General features: G+C 39.2%; 1 protein-coding gene across 9 annotated transcripts in view; it reads left to right on the forward strand.

The window, feature by feature from the left end:
* Window positions 1-23,266, forward strand: part of EBF1 (EBF transcription factor 1) — a 265,144-nt gene that overhangs the window by 212,741 nt on the left and 29,137 nt on the right. The window lies entirely within an intron of this gene.

A 23,266-nucleotide genomic window follows, 5' to 3' on the forward strand; every position in this document is an offset into this window, starting at 1 on the left:
ATTTTCTACCTATGAAACCATGAAGTAGGAAAAAGCCTGATAAGCCCCCAATCTAAACTATGTGATTTGATTATTAGAGGACATGAACTGTTTGTCACATACCTTTAATCTTTAAGATGTGTTGCCATTTCTAAACTATAAATTTGTGGTAAAGGATTAGAAAGCTATTAACAATAAAGGTATAAAATAGACTTTATAAAGATTCCTGCAATTGTCATGCAACCCTGTAGACCCTTGGAACCTTAGCCCATTGAATATGATATAACATTGTTATCTGACCTTCAGAGCCAATAAACCATTTTTTGCTTTTTAAATTCCAGACTTCATGATAAATTAACCCTCTGGATTCACAAAATAAGCCTTGTAAATTCTTTTCTTTATCCCCACCCCAATACCTTTAAATTTTCATACCTTTGCTTCAAAACTCTTATTCCAGACTAAAATTGTTAATCTTTTTTATTATCCTTTTATCCTCATGTCACTTGATGAGATATTATTCCCTCTTTTTTTTTCTTTTTTTTTTTTTTTTTTTTTTTCCTCAAATGGCCAGTAAAACAGGGAGCTGAGATGAATTTCTAAAAAGTCTGCATTGGACTTTGTTTCTGCAGAGGGCTTCACTGTCTTTAATGTCTGGGTATCCAGGTTAGACAAAAACCATAGAAATGGGCAGTTTAGAGTGGCAGTAGAGGCTGAACTGATCACCTTAATCTATTTTGATGCTATGCCCTAAGAAGAGGGACAAGGCCCTGTCTCTTTGCTGCTCCAGGAAGCAGAATCCTCAACTACTTGTTGCCACTGACGTGATTAATAGACTGGGAATTCTGGCTTCCTCATGGGAATGCATGTACTTAAGTCACCCTTCCTGCCCTTCTCGTGGGGTGCAGCATGTTTTGGTTTCTGCTGGAATGGTGGGCAGGGTTTGCTGTGGTTGAAGAGTGGCCAAGCTGTGGCTGGGCTCTCAGAGGTGCCCACGCTGGCTCTGGAGAGGGCATCAGGGCCTGAATTTAGTGCACAGCTGCCTGAGGAATGTTCTCACACAGCACTGCCTGCCAAGGAGTCTCCTTAAGATGTGCCTAATCCTTTGAGGTGCTCGTTAGTGAGGGCTCATTTTGCTGAGGCATTTTGTTTCACAAGTGCCCAGCTCTGGGATGTGCAGCATCGTTCCCCTGAGGCAGGACTGGGGCAGCCTCGTTCCTTCTGCTTGTACCAGCATCCCTACACAGCCAGCAGTGCTTATCTAGCCTGGTTAGAGCTTCTGACAGCAGTGACTACAGAGAAGATGTGCCTCAATATAGCCCATGTCTACAGATTCAGGCTTTTTTTGTTAATATATAGATAAAAGGAAAATCTTGTACTTGTAGCCTTTCATCTCAGTGGATGCAAGAGCAATTTATTGCATGGAGTGTGAAGTTCTTTGTACTTTTCTGCTATCTTGCAAGAACTCACACAGACTCTTCTGCTTAGTTATGAAGATATCAAGTGCATAAGTGATGTGGTCTGCCCTGGTGACTGGATAGAGATGTTGGAAACAGTTTAATCACACTGTGACAAAACTCAAACCTGGCAGCTTCTCAGGCTGCCCCAAAACTCTGCAGAGTTGCCTCCTGGCACAGGTTACAGTGTCCATCCTGCCTTTATTAGAGGTTATTTTGAGCACTTTTGTGTGAAACTTTGCAGCGCAGCCAGGCCCTGTGGGCTGCAGAGCTGCTGCGCTGGTGACACCACAGGAGCCAGCTCAGAAAGGAGCTGTACCCACGGTGTTTTAAATTATGTGAGACATGTGGCAGTGGGCCACATTTATTTCATGATAATGGCTGGATAATGTCTTAGGGAAAGCAGAATTTCCTTGAAGATTCAATCTGCACAAAAGTTCCAGAAATCTCAATGAGCTTCCCCAGGACCTCCTGGCAGGTCACTGTCATTGCCCAGCTGCTGCTGTGGCTAAGGGACAACATTGTGGTGCTAAAACTGCTACATTTTGTTGTACATTTAAAAAAAAATCTCAAGCTTGATTGTTTAAGGTTTGCATCTAACTGTATAACCTTCACTGAAAGGAGTTTTGCCATTGGATCTTGCCCCTGGTCTGTTGTGAGCAGTTAATTAAGAAGTATAAAACCATCATGCCTTAGTCCTGCCAAGCCAAGCGTATGCAGACATTTATTCCACAAGGTAGGACAGAAGTTATTTGATATATTAGAACACCAACATATTAGCATGATGTAAATTAGGCTGGGCTTTTGCACAGCTATTTTGAAGGAACTTCTTCCATTCCACACCAAACTTGGACTGCCAAGGACCAGGGAGTTCATGGCAATTTATACCTTAGGGAGATGAGTGTGAGCCATCCAGGCAGTATCACAATAGAGTCTGCATTTGGGCAGTTGCTTATGAAGAGCTGCAGTCTTGCACAGTTTGCCCTAAGGTATTTGCATGCCATACCTACTGTTTTTTCATCTCTCAATGTCTTTAACTTCTGTCATCTCCCTTCCCTCCCAAATATGATTTTTCTTCTTTTTCCTGTTGCCATAAATTGTGGTTAACCTCTATGCTTGAAGAGTTGTGGACTTCAACTGCTGTTGGATAGCACCAGGTGCCAGCATTGGTGGTTAAAAAAAGGAAAACCCACACCCAGCAGACAGAGAGTTAATAAAAGCCATCTAAATCACACACAGACAGCAAATCTAAAACAACCCAACCAAAAAAACAGAGAGAGAAACACCACACAAGCAGCTAAATATGGCATTTTTTAGGACCCCATGGGACAGAAAACACATATAGCATTTAAGATATTGTAACAGCCATCTAGAAAAAATACATGTTTGTTAAAACAGAAATTGGTGCTAAACTTTCCATTTTAAATCTGTGACGATTACAGAACAAAATTGGGATAACTATGAAAAATTGTGAAATTTGATGTCCCTTTTTAGCATTACAGCATCTTCAGGGTGGGTTTTATCCCTTTTCAACATTATGAAACCCTCTTATATCTTATACATACGTAGTGAACCTCTTGGAGCTCTGGGTCTGATACCCCCTGGGCTGTCAGATGTTGTGAAGATGTGGGGCAATTGTCAGGAAACTTTGTCCTGTACCTGCATATGGGCTCTGAACAACTTCTCAAATAAGAACTTGTTTGGCTGAAGCTGGATGAGAAGCATTTCACCCTCAGCGCCCCTTATGCCAGGTGCTGTATAGGAAAGTAGCTATTACCCCAAATATTGGAATTACTGAAATACATCTACTTATTGTCACCTTTTTCTTTTGTTCTCCTCTTTTTCTCATATCTTATACCCAATTCCCAGCTTTCAGTGGGATAGTTTCTGTAGAAGGCTACAACTCATGGAACAAAAATACGTAGTTTGTGTGCTCAGGCAGTCCCAGCAGCAAGCTTATATTTGTAAAAATGAAAGGCAAGATTTTGCTGCCAGAAGTGACCATGAATTCACATTGAAAGGTCACTTCTGCTGGGGAAATATTTTTTTCCAAATGTAGATCTCTGACTATTTTCACCACTCCAAAAAGAATTCTCCCTAAAGTTCACAGGCATGTTGTGCACAGCTACTAGAAATAGCCGTGGCATTGCTGTTCCAAAAACCAGGTCTTCAAGTGGCCATCATGCTGAAAACAATTATATTTTTTTCTACAGGTTTTTAATTTTGAGGTACTTTTTACTCCCTTAAATCCTGCATTAAACTGTGCATGTCAGTTGTTTAAAAGGATGAGACTGAGCCATTCCTCACCTATTTTCCTGAGACTGGATTTTCCCTGGGTGTTACTGATAGAGGAGCTCCCAGCACAGGTCTGGCTTGCCAGGAACAAGAACAAGAATCTGCACTTTTGTTCTAGGATGAAGAATTTAGCTCAGATTTCCCAAAGATAAGGCCAAGCCTGCACCTCCTCTCCTCACCAAAACTGCTCATCCTCATTGCTTGCAAGTTCTGTTAAAAAGAGAAATGAACCCTCTTTAAATTGGGGCCTAAGGGAAAGGATGGAAATGACCCCCCTCTCCTCTCCAATTTCCCCCATTAGACTTTTCTCACAGATGTTCATGCTGATTAGAGCTGGGAAATAAGGGTATTTCTGTGGACCATGAATATTCATTTGTGTTTTGGCAATGAATTTCCTTCAGTTTCCCTGTAGTGTTTTGCTCCCTGTGAATGTTTGAACAAGTGAGTGTGCTGAAACAATCCCATCTGAGAAAAACTCAGAGTGTGCTATGGAAAGTGAATTTTCCATAGGGTTTGCCTGGACAAAACTCACTGTTGGTTGTTAAGAAATTTTACTGAAAAGCAGCAAAGACACAGGTGAGGTGATGCCTTTGCTGAACATATAAATGCAGAATTTAAGTTTAAAAATTGTAACAATCTGCTCTGTAATTATCCATCAATAAGGGTAAGGCTAGTCAGAAAAACTGTTTGAAAAATTCTTTAATTAAACAGAATAATTGAAGAAAAATATCTCTTTGGATAGTTACTGACTGGGAATAATTAGTTGTAAATTATTTGCTCCACTGTAGTATTGATGCCCAGTCCAAAGCTGGACTTTCTTCTTGAGGGGTCTATGATGCCTAATTAGAGTAAATGGATCTGAGCAGAAATCTATACAATTTATAGCAGAAAATCCCAGGGATTTTTTTTATTTTTCCTTTTAAAAATTTTAAAGTGTTATAAAACATTAAATGGAGATTACTGTACCTCCTACTGCTCGATCTTGTAATCCTGCAGTAAATGTGGGGATAGAAATTGCAGCTGAAGGGTAGGGAAGAGCCAGGATCCTGCTCTGCAGCCCATGAGCAGCCAGGCCAGGCAGACTGCGTGCAGGAATTTGGCAGAATTCCTCCAGCTCCAGTGGGAATCTGCATTTTCCTTTCAAATTGTACCATTTTGGTCCTTGGGATCACCCAAAATTATTTTTTGTGTAGCAACTTAATCCTTACCCAGCGTGATCTGTGGAATAATGTACACAATTTTACAATAACTATGTAATTAACTCACTTTGCTACTCCCCTCTCCAGGGAAACTCATGCTTCTATTAATGCCATTAGGAAGGTCCTATGCACAGAACAAAGAAAGTGGTGCAGCAGATGAGTTAACATGATTTGATTTGCAGATGCTTTAAACACTTAGCAGGAGACAGCTACGGAAGCTAATTAAATCACTCTAAGGTGCACAGGATTATCTGCTTTGTAAGAAACAATTTCAGTGAATTATGGTCGCCCTTTAGCTGAGGGGAAGTAAGAAGCATATTTGTTTGGAATTAAATTTCCCACGCAAAGTGCCCATCAGGCCTCTCCTTCCCTGGATTTCTAAAAGAGCCTTCTTTCGGAGCCAGTATTTTCTAGGAACCTGGATTTTCATTTTGTGAGCGTGGTGCTGCTTCCAACTTTCCTACGTAAAAATTTTCCTACTTAGCTATTGATTAGGATCTGCCTTTAAGCAGTGTCTGGAGTAAAAAATCGTGTTGGTACATTCACTACCTCTCAGATACTGCATCTTATTTAGTGTACCGGAATTCCCAGTTTAAAGTAATCACAAAATTTATGGAGAAACGGATAAAAAAGGTTGTAAAATATCGATTTGGGGAAAATAATAACACAACTCATCTATAATAAGAAGAAAAATGAAGCAATAATTCAGGTGTATTGAACGGGTTGCTGCTGGAAGTATTGATCCGGTGCTTTAGTGTGCAACATCGCACCTAACACTGCAATGAAAGAACAGCACTGCATTCCCCTGCTCATTATTTCCCAGACACTATTGCCTTGTTACACAGGTCCCACAGAGCCTGGAGTGCCAGCAGGGAAAGAGAGGAACCCCCCAAATAACCACAAACCTTAATATCTTAATGTTACAACAGCACACAGACATTGTGCTCCCGTGCTTCTCTTGAGGCAACCTTGGAGTTTGGCTTTGCTTGTTTTGCTCTTTGCTGTATCTCATACTGCCCATGGTCTGTATAAATGGTGCCTTTCTGCTGCCTCTTGATAGCACAAAATCAGCAATGGTGTCATTGAGGAAATGCACTTCCCTTAAATATATTGAACTTCCAGGATCCTCGTGTAAAAATTCGCGATCTCATTGCAGCGTTTCCTTACTGTGGCAATAAGCAAAAGTTGAAAATAGGACAGCAAAGGTCAGTGGAATTTTAAAATAAGCACCCCGACATTTCCACAGCATTAAGCTCCATCATGCAACATTGCATTTCTGTTTATCTGCTGACATCTGCAAAGGTACCACACTTGATTGTTTGGCATAAATAATTTAGCAGTGAGAATTTTACAATGAGCACAGATAAGATTTACCTATAAAATGAACAAAAGGAAATAATTAAGGATAAATTGTGTGGGTTAAAAAAACCCAGTGAAGTCCTGTAAGAGGGCAACATTTTAGCACTTGTGGAGGCAAAGGTGCATCCTGCTCTGTGAGGAAGCTGCTCTGTATGTGCTGCAAACTTACGGCATCCCATGATCATTACCTAGAAATAGGAGCCAGACCAGATGATCAAGTTCTGAACAGATCAAGCCTCCTGCAAATTTCAGCCAACATTGATCTGCAGGATTTGCTCTGGATCCTCAGCATTGTTGGGTTTGTCCTTTCCCCCCCTTTAATCCATATAGCAAGGGGGGCAGAGTGAGGCAGACACTTCTGCTCAAGGAATGGGGGGAAGGGAGGAAAAATGAGAGGAAGAAAATAATCTATGGCTGATGTAGAGGCCAAAGGAAATTGCTTTCTGTGAACTGCAGGGCCCTGCAGTGGGAGTTGAGCCCTTATGGCCGTGGTGCCTCTCCCAGAGCTCTCCCTCCATCCCTGTTTGCCCTGGCCTGAGGATGAGCTGTGGCCACAGCCCTGGCAGGTTTCAGACCCTTTCATTTGCATGTGGTGAGCAGAAAACGTGCAATTGTTTTTGTAACCTGAATAACATCTCTAGTTTAAAAGCCCCAGGGGAAAAATCCTTGTCAGGCTGAGCTGGCATGATGATAAATGGGTGAGGTTTGTGTTCTGGCTCTGTGGGGACACCTGGGGTGAACAAAACCCTCTTCTCTGGCACCCTGGGCATCTCCACTCAGGAAGGGACAATTGCAATGGGAACATGCTGCTGTTGCCTCTGGAAGGAGGTAGGACCAGGCATTTCCATTCACTGGAAGAATTCTTTTCTTGTGCGTTGAGGTGTTTGGGCTGTAACATCTTTTTAAAGCACTGGCAATGCCTGTGGGGTTTTTCTGCCTTTGGTGATTTCAGTCATAGGACATGTAGTAATTACATATCCTCTGAACAGAGAGAGACGTAATTGTCCCAGGAAAATCCTGGGAAACTGTGTAGAAGCTGTAAGAAACTTAGAAGAAAAGAATTCAAGCAATTGTTATCTCCCTTTCTGTAACCATTGTTTATAGATATAGCTCTCCAGAGTATACTATTCATAATTCACCATTAGTGTGAGAGAAAATTCCTAAAAGCCAATCAAATGTTAAGACCACCATTGTTTCTATAAAAACTGTAGATTTCTAATAACAAAGTGTCTTTTCATGCCTTCTGATGATAGAGTCTGTGTGTCACCTTTAGCTGTCCCTGATACCCCTTCAATGATAAGGACAGAAAATGTGTGTTAAATCTAACTCAGGAAACAAACATGGCTTGGGGTGTCAGCAGAGCAGCTCATCAGTACACGTGTGGGTTTTTAGAAAACAGTTTGGGGTTTACAGTTATTGTCCAATCAGCTTTCTTACAGAAAAAAAATTCCTAGGGATTTGTGTAATAAAGTCTAAAGCTGCATGAAATTCATCACAGATATTTTCTCAAATTTCTGCAGTAATTCCCTAATAACTTTTGTCCCTTTAGATTTTGCAAATTTGATAATTTGAATTTTTATGGAAGATGGGTTTTTTCCCCCTGAAGTGCTAGTTACAGTGCCAGATTTTTTTTTCTTAGGGAATTTGATTTTTTTCACATACACTTTGATAATGAAAATTCCTTTTTGCACTGAAACTCATTAAAAATGTGTCACTTTTGTTTATTTCCTACTTATTTTTCTCTATAAGCTCTGAATATTTTTAAACATTTTAAAGAAAACTGATAAAGGCTTTGTATTTACATACATTTCTACATAATTTTTGCTGTATTTTTTGTTTAAAAAGATGTAAATCAATTTATATACTTTAGGATTCAAGAGTATCCTTACATAGAAGCAGCCAAACAACTTGAAAGTCAAGGAAGTCTTTAGGTTACTTAAGTGCTTGGTTGAATTAGGAATCTAATTGTCAACCACTGCATATTTTCATGGGATAATTCTAAGATTCACAGTACCTATAGACTTTACAGTTTTGACTGCCTGACTGCAGGCATTTAGGGGATATTCAATCTTGTATTTCAATCTCCACCCCTCCCCATTTCAGAGCTGTGCTGACCAATAGGTTTGGTTTGCCTTGGGTCACCTCCCTGTCCATCCTGAGTGAAGCCCCCTCGGTTCTCTGCTGGCAGCACTGACAGGATCCTCTCTCAACATTTGCTTGGTGCTGCCCTTACCTCCTCCAGGGCATCTTCCACCTCAAAAACCTCTCTTGGACCATTGCTGCTGAAGGGAATCTGCTCACCTTTAGTATGATTTAAGATCCTGATGAGTGTTCTGTAGTTGTAGGTGCAGGTACTGTGGGTAAAGCCACACGCTGGTTTGAGCCCCATGTGCTTCTTGGGCAAAATCAATATTATCTCTGTCTCCTCTTGGCTTTCATTTCTGCTCTTGTTTTGGTAGTTCCACAGAAGTATTTATCCAGTATTTAGCCTTTTTAACATGGCCTGAGCAGGGCTGCTTTGCACAGCATTTGGGCAGTTTTGGTACTGCTGGTAAAGGATTTTATGTACACCGAGTTTCCTTGTTAGAGGCTTTCCTGTAACACGTGTCTGCTGCCTGAGTTCTTCTAAGCTCTCGTCTGGTAAAACAGAGGAGAGGAAGGCTAAAGCAGGTATTTTTGTGTTAAATTGCTCAGAGCTTATTTAGGTAAAGAATTACTCCTTGCTTTTCTTACTACATCGTACAGTTGCTTTTTTTTGCAGTCATCTTTATTGCATTTTGAACTTTGTTATTCTGATGATGCTGAAAGACAAAGACACAAACTCCTCTCCCTAATTCACTCCAAAGAACGTACCATATCTTTCTATGCTCTTGTTAAAACCCAATTGTGTGCAATTTGTAGGAAATTGAAACCACATTTTTCACTTAACTTTCCAAAATTAAAATTTATGAGGAAAAAGAAGCAATAAAGCAGTTACAATCTGGTCATCTATTATTATCGCTGTGGTTGGAGTAGTTCCACATTTGAAGAAAGTGACACCAAAAGTTTATCAAGCTTGTATGTATCAGTAATTTCACTTCTCTTATTATTTCAAACCACAAGAACTGCTGAAGTTAGTGTTATGCACTTGGAAATTATCTTGGTGAAAAAGGACTTGGGTGATCTATAAAAACAAAGCTTTTCTTCTAACTGAGAAACACAGAGCAATATTCATTTTCCTTACTCATTCATTTCAGAATATTGATGGTAAAATAAATTTAACAAATTGTGCTCCTTAAGCTGATTTAACAGAACACGTTGTGAAAAAGCTGAATTTTCCTCTAGATCTATTTCTATGTATGTGTTTCCCATTATTCTTCAGCTTTTGCTTTTGCATTTCCCCTCTACTCTGAGAACAATGGGAATGACAGTCCAACACCAGGAATCTCGACTGCTCCAGCTCTAGAATGTTAGTGGTGCTTGCTTTAGTTTTCTCATTTTGCCTTTTTTGTCTCTGAATTAAAATCAAGCCAAATGATGGATGCCCATTACAATCAATTGTTTCAGACAAGCCACCAAAAGTATTGTAGGATTCATTTACATTTAATCAAATTACACTTTATTTGCAATTCAGGGAAATGAGAACTCTGCAGTAAATCAAATATTTCCTCTCCAAGGGCCCCATTCAGCAGAAAATATCCACAATCTTCCAAGCTGGTGCCTCAATATATGTAGCAAATCTTCCAGTGGGAGGAGAGCTTGTGCCAACAAACCTTCTATTGCAGCCTCTGCAACATTTTTAGGGTTGTGGACACCTGAATATTTTCCAGTACAAATGCAGACCTTTGGACAATGAATTGTGCAGTGGCTTTAACCAGCTGACCACAGACTTGCACCTCTCTTGGCTCCCTTTCATGGGTCACCAAGAAACAGTTGCAGGACTTCTGGGGTCCAGGAGTTTTGTACACCACAGGTTGGAAAATACTGCTTTTCCTCTGTGAAACATGTTATGAAATGGGAAATTAATGGCAGTCACTGAATGTCAGTTTTTTAGGGGTGATCTTACATGTCTCCAAAAGCTTTCAGGATGACTAGGAATAAATTAAGAATACAAATACACTTTAAAAAAACTTCAAATAGAATAAATTCTACTTGAAGGCATTAGTACAAGGATGGGCAGATACTAATTTTTACTCATTAGTGCCTTTTGAAGTTGAAAAGCCCTGTGTGCTTGGAATAGGAGGTTATCATTGACTGACAGCTCCTTTCCTCTGCACTTTACTACTGAAAAACTGTGCCCAACTCTTCTACCCTGCCCAGCACAGCACAGAGGAAGAAATTTTAAATTTTGTCCTTTGTGCTTATTTACAGATTTAGTTCACTAAAACTTGACTGATTGAAGGATCTCAATCCTGATGCCTCAGACAGTTCAAACTGCAGGTCCAAGCACTGGAGAGCAGCAGCTTTTCTTGCAGTGGCAGAAAAGCCTCTTCTGAGTCTCAAGCTTCCTTTTTGACCCTGTTACTTAAAGTCAGAATTTTAATTGCATTTAGAGTCCTGAAAGTTCATTTAGGTGCCTGCTGGGATTTTTTAAATAGGCATAGGTACCTAAATTTTATGGCTTTGTGGCTGTTTGTTCCCCAGCTCTGAAACTGAGAAATAATTCAGGGCTGCTATAAATTACAGGGAATGTATGATGTCAAATAATGTGGAAAGAGCTCTTATACTGAGGGGGAAATAAAACATTGAATAGGTTCACAACAAAGAGAGTGACTTCATTCTTGCTGGTGGAAATACATCTTCTTTGCTGAGGAAATATCCTGAAACTTAAGGTCTCCACAGCCATAATCTGATTAAAATACAGAGCTGAAAAATATTCTGACCAAATAATGTAATGTGTTCTTTAATCCAGTGAGATTTGAAAGCCTAAGAAATAATAAATAATGATTTGCATGCTTAGTAGTTGAATGTCATAAAAGTCAACCCTGATTACTTTTTAAAGAGTACTTGAAACTAAATTCTGCCATCTGACACTTGCACCAGAGTTCAGTGGGTCAGTTTAGCTGATGGTGAATGCTGCCTATAGAATATTATGGGATTTCATATTATAAGAAACTTTAAACCAGAGTTGCATTTGTCCCACCTCTCCCTTTCTAATTATTTAATTTCAGAATATTTTAATGTTAAGAAAAAGTATTTTTTTCTAGTTTTGTTCTATGTGCCCAGGAGATGGTGTGTTTGGTTTCCTTTTATTTGTGTTTCAGTACTTCAGTTTTTCCTTTATATTTGTGATAAAGTACTGAAATAGTAGTTTTTGAAGGGAACTGTGTTATGTTGCTGGTGTGGGGGGAATTGCAGAAGGAAAGGGAACAAAAGGAAATGACAGGTAGAGCAGGTGAATCCCATGGGAGTTTTTTCCTTTTCTTTTGCTCTTTCACTTTTGTTTTGTGCAACAAGAAAAGTTTGGAAGAAAAAGGTGACATTGCATTTCCCTTTGCTTTTTAGAGAAAGCATCAGCCAGTTTGCATGTCCTAGAATTAAATATCATTGCTGTGTCTCCTGAGCTTCAGCTTGGGGGAGTGAGGATCCACCTGCTCCAGCAGGATGCACAGAACCTTATCAATGTCCATTTGTTGCTCAATCAGCTAAAATTTAGGTTTATTTTCAATAACTGTTTTACCACTGAGTATCATGATCAGGGAAGAGACCACACAGAATGTGGAAATCAAGTGAGAAACAGTGAGAAAACGCCGCTGGTGGAGATCTCCTGTCTTCAGAGACCTCTAAGGTGTGGTCAGACCCCCTGGCTGTGCCCAAGCTCTGCAGGGATGGACTCAGCTGCCCATGGGCACACATGGGCTGTGCAGCACCCACACAGGGCCTTCAGTGCAAAACCAAAGGGATTTCTCTGAAACCCAAGATATTGGACATTTCTGCAGTCCCATCCCTTTTCCTGTGTCCTGTTTGGTGAAGGAAGGTGTCCTGACAGAGAGGATGGGCTCGGCATGCACAGGGGACACGTGGGAGCAGGGAAAAGCTTCCCTGGAGCTGGGATACGCTGCCCAGGAGGCAGAGATACCCCGGGGCAGTTGTGCAGGAGCTGGTTTGGAGCAGGAGCATCAGAGCATCCTCTGTGCACATTAATTAACTCTGGCAGCCAGGTGCTTAAAGCTTCACACACCCAGGGCCTCCCTGAGTTTGCCTGTTTAAGCTCACTCTTGCATAGTGCTGATGGGCCCAGAAATGTATTTATATCATTGCTTACTGCCTGGAAAGCTGCAAATCAGTTCCTGATAAATATGCCACTTCCAGCAAGATTAATGCTAAATTCCTCCTTTTAGAGCAGCAATTTGCAAATTGCTAAATTAGATTTTAACATTCGAATACTCTTTTTTCATGTCACACTTGCAGTATCTTTGTTTTTATCACCTGATGATACTGTTTGTGTTGGTATTGAACTTTGAGGCATATTAATACAATACACATAGATTTTGGTGGCAATTTTTTTTGACAACAGTTCTTATGAAATCTACTAGGAAAAAAATTGTGCAGAATAATGTAATCCATTACAGGAAGTTTGCTTTTGTTTTGAATTGGATTGAAAGCAGATATTTGTTTCATACAAGAGAAAATAGCAATACTATGCTACTTGGGAGTTATTTTATTGATAACTTCTGAACTGAGATCTGAATTTTCCTATAGGCTGCCAATAATATCTAGAAAATTAGGAAGTAAGTGCATGATTATAAACCTGTTTGATGGTATCTGATTATCTATCATAACTTTACCTCTTTCATTCTATTTACTGGTAATTTCACAATCTTTAATTTGTGCATTCCACCTCTGTGTTAATTAGAGAAATTTTAATATTTCCCATTTTGGAAAAAATAATCCAGTTCAAGCACAGGGATGTGGTGACTGCTCTGGGGTGCCATCAACCAGCTCAGATGTTTTGCTGTCTATCCCAAACTCAGCAGTGACCACTGGAGAGTCATTCATTCCTGCTGTAAATGAAATGTTGAGAGAAATTAATAACAGGACAGTGAGTTTGAGGCTGGTTCCTCACTTCCTTGCCTTTTACAGCTTCTTTTTCAGATACCAGTTTTGTAGGAAAATGGTTGCATCTCAGATATTTTAATTTCCATAATCACTTTCCCTGGTTTACTGAGTATACTCTAGAAGGTAAATTGGGAGGGTGGAAGAGAGGCAGAATGAGAAGGGAGGATTTAAGCAATTATTTTTGCTTCCTCTTCCCCTCTGCCTGTGAGGCTGCAGATCCAGCCCAGTGATCTCTCTGTGGCGTGTTCAGGGGTGCTGAGCTCGTGTTTGGGGGCAGAGCTGCAGGATTTGTTGATCCCTCTGTAATTGACTGGCAAGGTGATCCAATGCTGATAATTTAGCCAAAGCCAGTCCAGCCCAGAGCCCTCATTTTGTCAGGAGCACCAGCCCCTGACGGTGTTTGCTCGTCCCATCCCCTCCTTTGCTGAGCCCCAGGCAGGGAGGGCCTGGCAGAGCTGCCCATGGGGCGCTCATGGTCTGCGGGTGTGGAGATGCTTAACTGAGCTGTGCATCCAATTAAGATGAGTTTCTCAGTTAACAGGCACCCTGGGAAGAAATGAGTTACTTTCATTCCTGGGATTATGAGCACTTAATGGAGTAGACCTATCAGAATTCTGCCTGTGCTGCATGAGATAACCCTAAAATGCAGCACGGATTTTCAACTTACTCCTCTAGCAAAAAAACAACCGAAAAACCTTGCCAGGTGAGAAGGAGAAATCGATGCTCATGTGAGTCCTCTTGCAGTCAGGCTCACAGAGCTAAATAAGAGGTGGCATTGCATGCACAGTTGGATTTTACTTTATGCTTTTCTTCCATTCTGTCCCTTTGCTTGTGACTTGACTATTTAAAATTATAATTCAAAAATCTAACTTAAATAATATTTGTGATATTTTTTTCTGTAAGACTCACAATGTGAGCGGAATATCTAAAAGATGGATGGTTCTGACTAGAGTTGGAGGCTTGGCTACCTGATGTGTATATGCAGTAGACTAGCTAAACTTCAGCCAATGTCAGTGTAGTTTCAGAAAATTTGGCAGAATGGTTCTGCTTTAAAGTGGTTCAGGATCTTGGACAAAGTAAATCTAGGATGAGTTTGTGCTGGACCTAAATGAGTAATAAGCATATTCAGGAGAAGCAATGAAAACATAAATATTTCGCACCAATTGTGAAATGGGGAGGAGGTCTGTGGGGATGCAGCTTGGTTTTGGGACTTCCTTTTGTATTGCATCTTCCATGAAAAATAGATGGTATCTTTTTTTGAGTATAACCAGTGTAGTAAAAAATAACTTGGAAATTTTCTTTGCCCCTTCTGATAGAAAAAAGTGAGGATATTTTTCTTCCAGTCCTGTATTGGTCAGGATCGCTGCAATCATTCAGAGGGAGGAAGGAGATGAATTAGAGTTAGTCTTCTGAGCCTACTATGCCTTGGTCTTGGTGAATGGTTCATGCCATATTACTCCTTGCTTATTTACTGACCTCCTCAGTGACTCACCTTGGTTAATGAATTAGTTTCAGTTAAATTGCTTTCACATTTGGATAATTTTATTTTTTACCAGCACCTAGTGCTCCATTTGATTAAATTAAATCAAGCATGTAGTCAATCAACTTTCTGCCAAAAAAAAAAAAAAAGACAAAAGAATAAGAAAAGTCATTGGTGTGGTTTTCCATAATTTATAAGTTAGCTAGGACAGGAATTGAAGGAGTATTAGTTTGTTCCTGGGGTAGGACTGGTAGGTGCATGTAAGGCAAAAACAATGCTGCATCTTTAAACAACCTTTAATAAGGTTTCTTTAACTACTGAGCCAAACTCTGAGATCTCCCCTGCTGTAAGCCATAAGTTGCTTGTAGGCTTGTTCTAGAGAGTAATAAGTATTGTTGTTTAGCAATTGTGTTGTTGAAATTCAGCTCCACTATGTCTGACAGTATTTATCTAAAATACTTTCCCTGGTGCATGCTCAAGTTCCAGTAAACCGTGTCTTATTGTGCGACCTTTTCATTTTGCAGTGAAAAGGGATCAGCTCGTCAGATAAAAGCTACAAGCTGAAGTACAGGAAAAATGCGTGCTCAGAAAATCCGAGCATGATTGAAAACAAGATGTGTTAAATCAATGCAGTTTATCGCCTGCCTATTCCTGGCAATTGCTGTTCTAAGCTCATTCTGAGCACACACTAGATGATAAAAGTATAGTGTCACAGTGCTCACTGGGGTGTGAGGCCAGGGAAACATGTTTATCAGACAGGCTGGGATGATTTTTTTATTTTTTTTTTTACCCTTGATAACATTTATTGTCAACATTTTTGCAGAGAAGAATCCCCAAACCCTGAACAGTCATGGAAGCAGGTGATGCATCTGCTGCTGAAATCAGAGACTACCTAAAGCTCTCAAATTATACATTTCTATTTAAATGTCACAAACTAGAAAACAACAAACTCAACTGTTTCAATGTTAAACAATTTGCTGCATCATCTGGGCTGCAGCCAAAATGGTCCTTTTGCTTTTGGGTGAGTAGCCTTACTGCAATTTCATGTAGACAAGTCAAAGCTAATATTTAAAAATAAAGGTGTGTGGAAGCTATTGTTTTCTCAAGGGATTTTAAATTAGTTATGGAGAGGGATTAAAGACCTAAATTAAACCTCACAGCAGGTCAGACCCTTCCAAGAGCACCACACCTATAATATTCATTACAGCTAGGCATAATTCATCTCATTTTTATGATTCAACTCCACTTGTATTTCCCTGTGAATCTCATTTCCAGAGATTTTGGATGTGAGTGCTGGTGTTTTTCCAATTTACTCTCTTGAAAATTTTTTTTTTCTCTGACCATTGGGACCTTGCAAGTCAGAAGTCTACAATTCTGAGAAACAGCCAAATTTCGGCTAAAAAGCTTGAGTTTTTTCATTTATGCATCCCCTGGTAATAGTTGTTTTTTTTTTTTAATAATCTGAAGACATGATGAGAAATAACAAGGTTAAAAGTGAGAGAGGCAATATTCAAAACGAGATATTTCTGCATACAAACAGGTTTCAAAAATGGTTTCCAATACTGTCTACTCCAAAGGACTTTGTGAAGGGTGAAAAAAGAAAAAAAAACCCTACCTGTGTGTTATCCAAAATTATCCCTAGGACAATTTTAAAGGTGTCTGCACCTACACTGTGGAATTTGAGAAGTGCATGCAGAGGAAAAATTGTTGAAAATATGCAGAATACAGAATGAAAGGAAAGGTTACATGAGGTGACAGTTCAGCATCTCCCACGCTCTGTGTGGTACATCTCTGCATCTGTTTCTGAGCCAACAGCTTAAAAATAAATGCCGTGTCTTTATTTTTAAAATGTTTTAAAGTAGATCTAAATATAGATCTTATAACTAATCTTACACACCCATTATTGGAAATCTTGGCTTGGATGCATTTCTGTGCTTGTGTTTATGTGTGCACATATATTTATTTATTTCAGTGTGGGGATAAGCCATTGAGAACCAGCCCTTTTCAATGAATTTTTTGCTGCCTGCTCACATGCACCTCCAGAATTTGTCTGAAAAACTGGAAAATATTCACATTTAAATGCTGTTTATCCCTTTTTATAATGACTGCCAAAGTTGCATCAATTAACCTGGACAGCCAGACGAAGTAACCAACATGCTTTAATTTCCTTCTGGCCCTCTGTAGGCACATCCCCAGTGAATTCCACCAGCCTGATGTGAAATTGGGATGTTTAAATTCCAGTGCCTGAAACTGGATTCTGTTTCAGACTCCCTTAAGGCCAAATCTTCCCCATTAGACAAGAGGTCAGTGCAGTCAGAGGAAGAAGAAACTGTGAAGCTCACAAATTGTTTGACTTTTTTTTCCCTCCAAGCCAGATTGCAGGTTGCTGTGAGTGAACTTTCAAAGTTGTTGTGTTTGGAGAAACCAACACATAATTCCTGCTAGACAGATCTCATAATCACATTCTGTAACTTCCATAAAGATATGGGGCTCAAGACATGCATTCCTTGCACCTTCAGCACCTCCGCTGGCTGCAGAGAAGGGAATTGCTCCTCTGGTTCTAAGTTCTTGGAAAAAATTTATTTTCAGGAAGAAAATATCACACTGTCTATCATGTCTGTAATAACACTGATGACCATGGAGGAGCTGCCTCCAACACTGGCCTGCTGCATCTTTAGTTCAAGTGAAGAGCAGTCACTGGGGAGCTCAGGAGAACTCGGTGTTGGGTTTGTCATTTCACTCAGCTCTGCATTTTTCTCATTGTCTGTTGGGGCATTACGTGGCAGTAAAATGTAGGAATTACATTTCAGATATCTCTATTTCCAATTTAAAAAAATGTCATGATGTCACAGTTCAGTTTTAGAAATGGAAATTCAATGCACAGGAGCATGTTTAAGTAAAGACCAGAAAAATGAGGAAATTCTGGAAGGGCCTTTCTAGCCCAGACTTTCTGTGCAGACTCTCACTTCCATTTTCCACTTCTTGTGGGAATAAACACTCCAGGGAAAGTCAGTGGAAAGAAAACTTTAGAAAAAGCAAGACAAATTCACAACAACAACAACCAATAGCTCAAATGCTTGCATGTTTTCATTTAAGGAGCTTTAATTAGCAAAGGAAAAGTCTTTGCAGGGAGATTTGCTGAACAGACTTTTTCTGATTTGAGGATGGAGTTTTGAAGTGGGTTTTTGTTGCTGGCTTTGTAGAGCAGGCAGAAAGAGGCCACTGTGCATGAGAGTCGTTGGGTTTGGTGTCAAAATGTTGCTTTCTAGCACCATCCACTAGCAGTGCTGTCCTGCAGGGCCTTAGCAAGGCATTTTAGTACCTGGAAATTACACTATTATGGTCTGTCCTGTCCTGTTCCCATCTTCTGCAGTCAGTGTTTTATTTTGTTAGGGTCAGGGGCTTGCAGCAGAAGTCTTTTGTGGCTTTGAGGTGTTGAGACACAAAACTTTCTGTATCTTGGCCACAGAATTACCTTCTATTTATATTCTGACAAGTTCTCTCATTGGACAGGAAAAAACCCCAAAACAACTGTGTAGACCCCAAAGCCTCACCTCTTTGGCACTGCAATTCAGGACCTGTCACCAGCTGTCTAATTTTGTTGTAGAGCCAAATTTACAAAATAAATTTGTGAAGAGACAGGGGAAGAGTCTGAAGCATCTTCTTCCATTCCAGTGCTTGGTGGCTCCCTGGTGCTCCACAGGAGCAGACGCTGTGGGATATTTAATTCCCACATTCACCCTTTCCCTGAGTGCTTCACTTAAAAAAAATCAAAACCAGATTTCTCCTCTGAGACAGGGACGATCAGACCTGTGGGCCTGAGGCAATTTTTTTGTAGCCTTCAGCCTTTTTTGGGGGGTTATTTGAGCCCTCAGAGTCCCTTCCCTGTCCTTGCAGCCTTTTCCACTGGAAAAGCATATGGGAAGTTCATCGGTCTAAGTGCTGCTTTCTCACTGGTTTTGGGTCAAACAGAATGAAAAAGAAACAAGGACTGAAAAATAAAAGGAGTAAATGAAACCATGAATGCATGGGAAACAAATTAACTGGATATGTTTTACATTCTGAAATATTTCCATAATGCTGCTATGTAGTGTGTGTTTATTTTTCTTTGAATAATAATGTTAAAATGTGTCTAATTCAATTACTCTCTGCATTTGCTGAATGAGTTTTCCTTGGTGAAGGGCTCTCTACACTACCCCAAGCTACGAATTCCATATGATATTTGAACAGGTCCTTTTAATTGCTGATATTAAGTGTCGATCATTCTGCTGGGAGTTGGCAGCATGGCCAGAGAAACAAATTCCTCTCTCAGATACATCAGACAGTCATTCAATTAACAACCAAAGCTTTATTGACACAGTAGGAATTCATTATGTGAAATATTAAAAAAAGCCCTCCACTGACTAGTTAAAAAAAAGAGACTTTTAAAGATGGTAGATTATCTGCATGTGGTTATTAAAATTATTTGTGCAGAATTCAAAATTATGGTTATGATGGAAACATTTTTTCTCAGAGGCATGAGCAGCATTTTTGTTGAAAACATAAGCTGGACTTTGAAAAGATGGCTATAATGTGCACATGCCTATTTCCACAGACATTGTGCATTTTCTTGATTAAAAGCCTGAGATTTTATGAGTTATGGCTTTAGCGTTACTGCATAAAGAGCTTCATGGCTTATTCTGTTAGAGTCTAATTTGAAAGAAAGTTCTTCCTCAAGGGTTTAAGAAGTAATTCATAAAATGGTAAGAATAATAAATATTGTGCCTTAACTCATACACTAGGATAGATAGACAGATTTTGTACACCTGGGTGTAATTTTAGTTAATTCACACAAGAGACAGGCTGAAAGTTTATTGTTTGGAAGGAGAAAAATGGCTTAAATCTTGTATTTGCAAAAATGATTATATTAGCTTAAATGAAAATGCTACTCTATTAATGGCTTCAATAAGCCATGCATTTGGAAAAGTATTTTAATAAAAAGTTACCTGAAGTTTACTGCAACTTAAAATATGTAAGTGAGGGAAAAGTACTTACCTTGATTTATATGTCTTTTGGAGGTGTAATTATTGGCTTTTTACTCACCTATGTAAAACAATGTACTTTTGTAAATGGATTTCTGGCCACTTTACTCCTTTTTTTTTTTTTCTACATAAAAAATAAGCACTGTCAATCAAAGAATTTTAAGGTTTATTTCCTCTTTAGAAATGATTGATAGCCTTTTAGATTTACAAGTTGACAAGTTAAAGGGTTCTATTGGTATAATTATGTACTAAATTCACAGTCTTTCAATTTAAATGTCCTTTTAAAACCACAAGATTATCATACCTGTATTTTGAAAAGTGGGCCAGTCAGTTTGGGTTGGTATACAAATTGCTTCCATTAGCCTTGGGACCTATTTGAATTTAGTACAGTTTTTTAAAGTTAGTAGTACTTTCAATGGTACTTTTAAAATATAAGGTAATGGGAATGCATTTTAAGTACCATATGTGTTAGCTTGTTTTTAATGTACGGATGTCAAGAACACAAATAGAGAGTTTGTATTTCTGATTGATTCTTTTTTTTCCAATCATGGAAAGAAAGCTGTTATTTGAATTAAAGGTGTGGGAAATGCCTTATTGTGGATGGACTTCAGCAGCAGACACCAGCCATGTGTACAGGGGCAGAGGAAAACCTTGCAGGGGGATGTGTCTGACCTTGTAGCAGCTCTTCTGCAGGGCTTGGAGATGAGAATATTCCCTTTTTTTGGAGATTTTCCATCTCCTGACACACAACTGGTCTGGTGTAATGCTGAGGGTGGGGTTAAATATGTGAACAGATCTGTTTCGTTGAGAGATGATTAATTACATTTGGGTTGTAAATGAACAAGGACTGGAGGGCTGAAATTGTCCAATCTGTCCAGACAGCTAAAGATCTTTTTTTTTTCTTTTTCTTTTTTTTTTTTCAATTCTATGTAAGATTGAAAGGTTGAAGGGGTATAGACTAATGAGTGGTATTTAACAATAGCAGTTTAGGATCCAGTCCTGCAGATTGGTGTGTGCAGCCTCTCCCCACCACTAAAGTAAAGCTGAAGCTGTTTGAAACTGAAAGTTTTCACTATCTCTCACGGTATGCTTGATGCCTTCTGAGATTGGACCATAAAATTAACATTTTTTTTTTTTTGGCCATTTAGTTCAGAAAATATTCAGAGGAAATACTCTGTGGATTTCAAATGTGTTGAACGTGTAGGAAGATATGAGAAAATGACTGCTAACTCTGGGGGGATTTCAGAACTGGCCTCCATTTATAATATTGCAGAATTTAGTAACTACTTTCCCAAAGGATCTAAAGGGAAAATGGCCATAAACTAGACTGAATTAGAGGAGAAACACATTTGGCAGAACCACACTAAAATCTTTGAACGTATTTGCAAAAGAAATTTAAATTTGATCTGTAGGGTTTTGTTGGGTTTTTTTTCATATTCTCATAGAACAGCTATTTTTGATAATAAATATAAATAGCAGTCAATTAATTTATTTGAAAAAGGATTTAAAATAAGGAACCTTATAAGTAAACTCAGAGGTAAGGAAACCAGGGGGTTCCAAACCAAGGAACTGGGATATTTTCTGGAAAACTACACAGCAGAGGGGTCAGTGTGGGCCAGGGTGTGAAAGGAAATGTAGGAAAAAAGGCCCAACCATCCCAAAATCAAAAGGGGCCAAAGCAAGGGAAAAGCCTTATGCTCACTCCTTCCATAGATAGAAATAAAATATTTCTATCCTTCCTGGATAGAAATAAAAGATCACATTCAGATATTCCTGATGAAAGGAACTACCTGAAAAACCTCAAACAAACAAGGAGACTGGAGGGATGTCATGAGCTCAGAAAGTAAAACCCTGAAGGATTTCTAATCTAGAGTTACCATAATACTGCAAGACTCATTTCAGGGTATGGTCAGAAGGTTCCTTTCTGGGGTGAGAGGATTGCTGAGGTCCTGCTGGCCCATGGACCACGTGCCTCTCCAGGCAGTCCCATCAGCCCCACGTTGGTGTTTCACCATGTTGGGTCGGTCTGCATCCCTCAGCATCACCTTCCTCTGCCTCAGCCTGCATTGCTGGATGAGCTTATGGAGATGGGTATTTGACCCTTTGCTTGTCAGCTGGACAATCTGCTGTAGAAATGTGGTTTGAAAGTAACAATAATTTAAAGAGATTGTTTTGTGGGCTTGTTATGGAATGCCATAATTAATTACAAACAAGCCAGGGATTAGGTACTGGTTTCATGATAACATGAAAATCTTTAGAAGTATGGAAAAATGTTCATGTAAAACATGGAAATATGGACAGGTTATGCCATGTTGGGGCTGGGAGATGGAGTGTAATGCTAAATCTTTTTGCAATGTTCAAAAATCGTCATTCTAGCTGCATAAAAGAGTTCATAATAAGACCCTCATAAAGATATATATTCATAAATTAGTAAGACTTTGTGTGAGAAATAAATTTTTTTGCTATTAATAAGCTAAGACAAGAGAAGAAAGACTTTAAAGTGACTCAAAAATGAAAAAAAACATAATTTTTTTTCTCCTCAAAAAAAAAAAGGTTGAAAATACAAAAATCCACATTCAAATTGATATTTTTTTTCCATTTAATGCAAAAAATTTGAACAAATTGCTATGGAATATTTCCACATCTCTATTGGCATGGGAGAGTCAAGATGTACTGTTGTTTAGAGATGCTTGAGAATACTTGACTGTTCCAGTTCACCAAAGCACTTAGGAAATTCTAAGCACATGTTGAAGTCTCACTAACATCTGAGTTTTAAAATGATCATATGACTGGAAATATAGCTAGAAGGTCATTCAGTGCAGTCCCCTGTAATTATAGGCAATCATATAAAAAACATAATATGCTCAAATTTGCTTTGCTGAAAGCAAATGGGTTTAAGTATGTGCTTACAGATAAGCATGTGCTTAAAGGCTTGACACAATCAGAGCTTCCATTAATGCAGAGAGACCAGCATTTTCATGAAGATTAAAGTGTTCCACTTTCACCATTTCTCACCTCCATTTTATTGGACAAGGACTAGGGAAAGATGAACTAAAAACATTGATGTATTTTTTTTTTAATTATTAGGTCTCCTGGATCAGTTTAGTGCTGATCAGAGCCTAAGCTGCTGAAGTCAGTGTCAATGAGTAAAAAATAAAACCTCTGCCAAGACAATTGCCTGCATTTCACAACAAAATGATTTGTGACCATTGCGCATGGAGCATATTAAATATATAATGAAATTTGGAACAAAAAAGGCACTGGAGTAGGAACTACTTTTGCCTTCCAATCACCTTCCTCGTAATATGAAAAACTCAACATGAAACATGGGTGTAAAGTATTTATCACATTGATTTCACAGTGCCTTTCAGAGACATTAATTGCTTCCTGTTTGGAAGATGCATGCAACATCCCCAAATCTTCCAGCAGCTCTGCTGGAGG

Source organism: Zonotrichia albicollis, chromosome 15 (assembly GCF_047830755.1).
Source record: "Zonotrichia albicollis isolate bZonAlb1 chromosome 15, bZonAlb1.hap1, whole genome shotgun sequence".
Classification (NCBI taxonomy): Eukaryota; Metazoa; Chordata; class Aves; order Passeriformes; family Passerellidae; genus Zonotrichia; species Zonotrichia albicollis.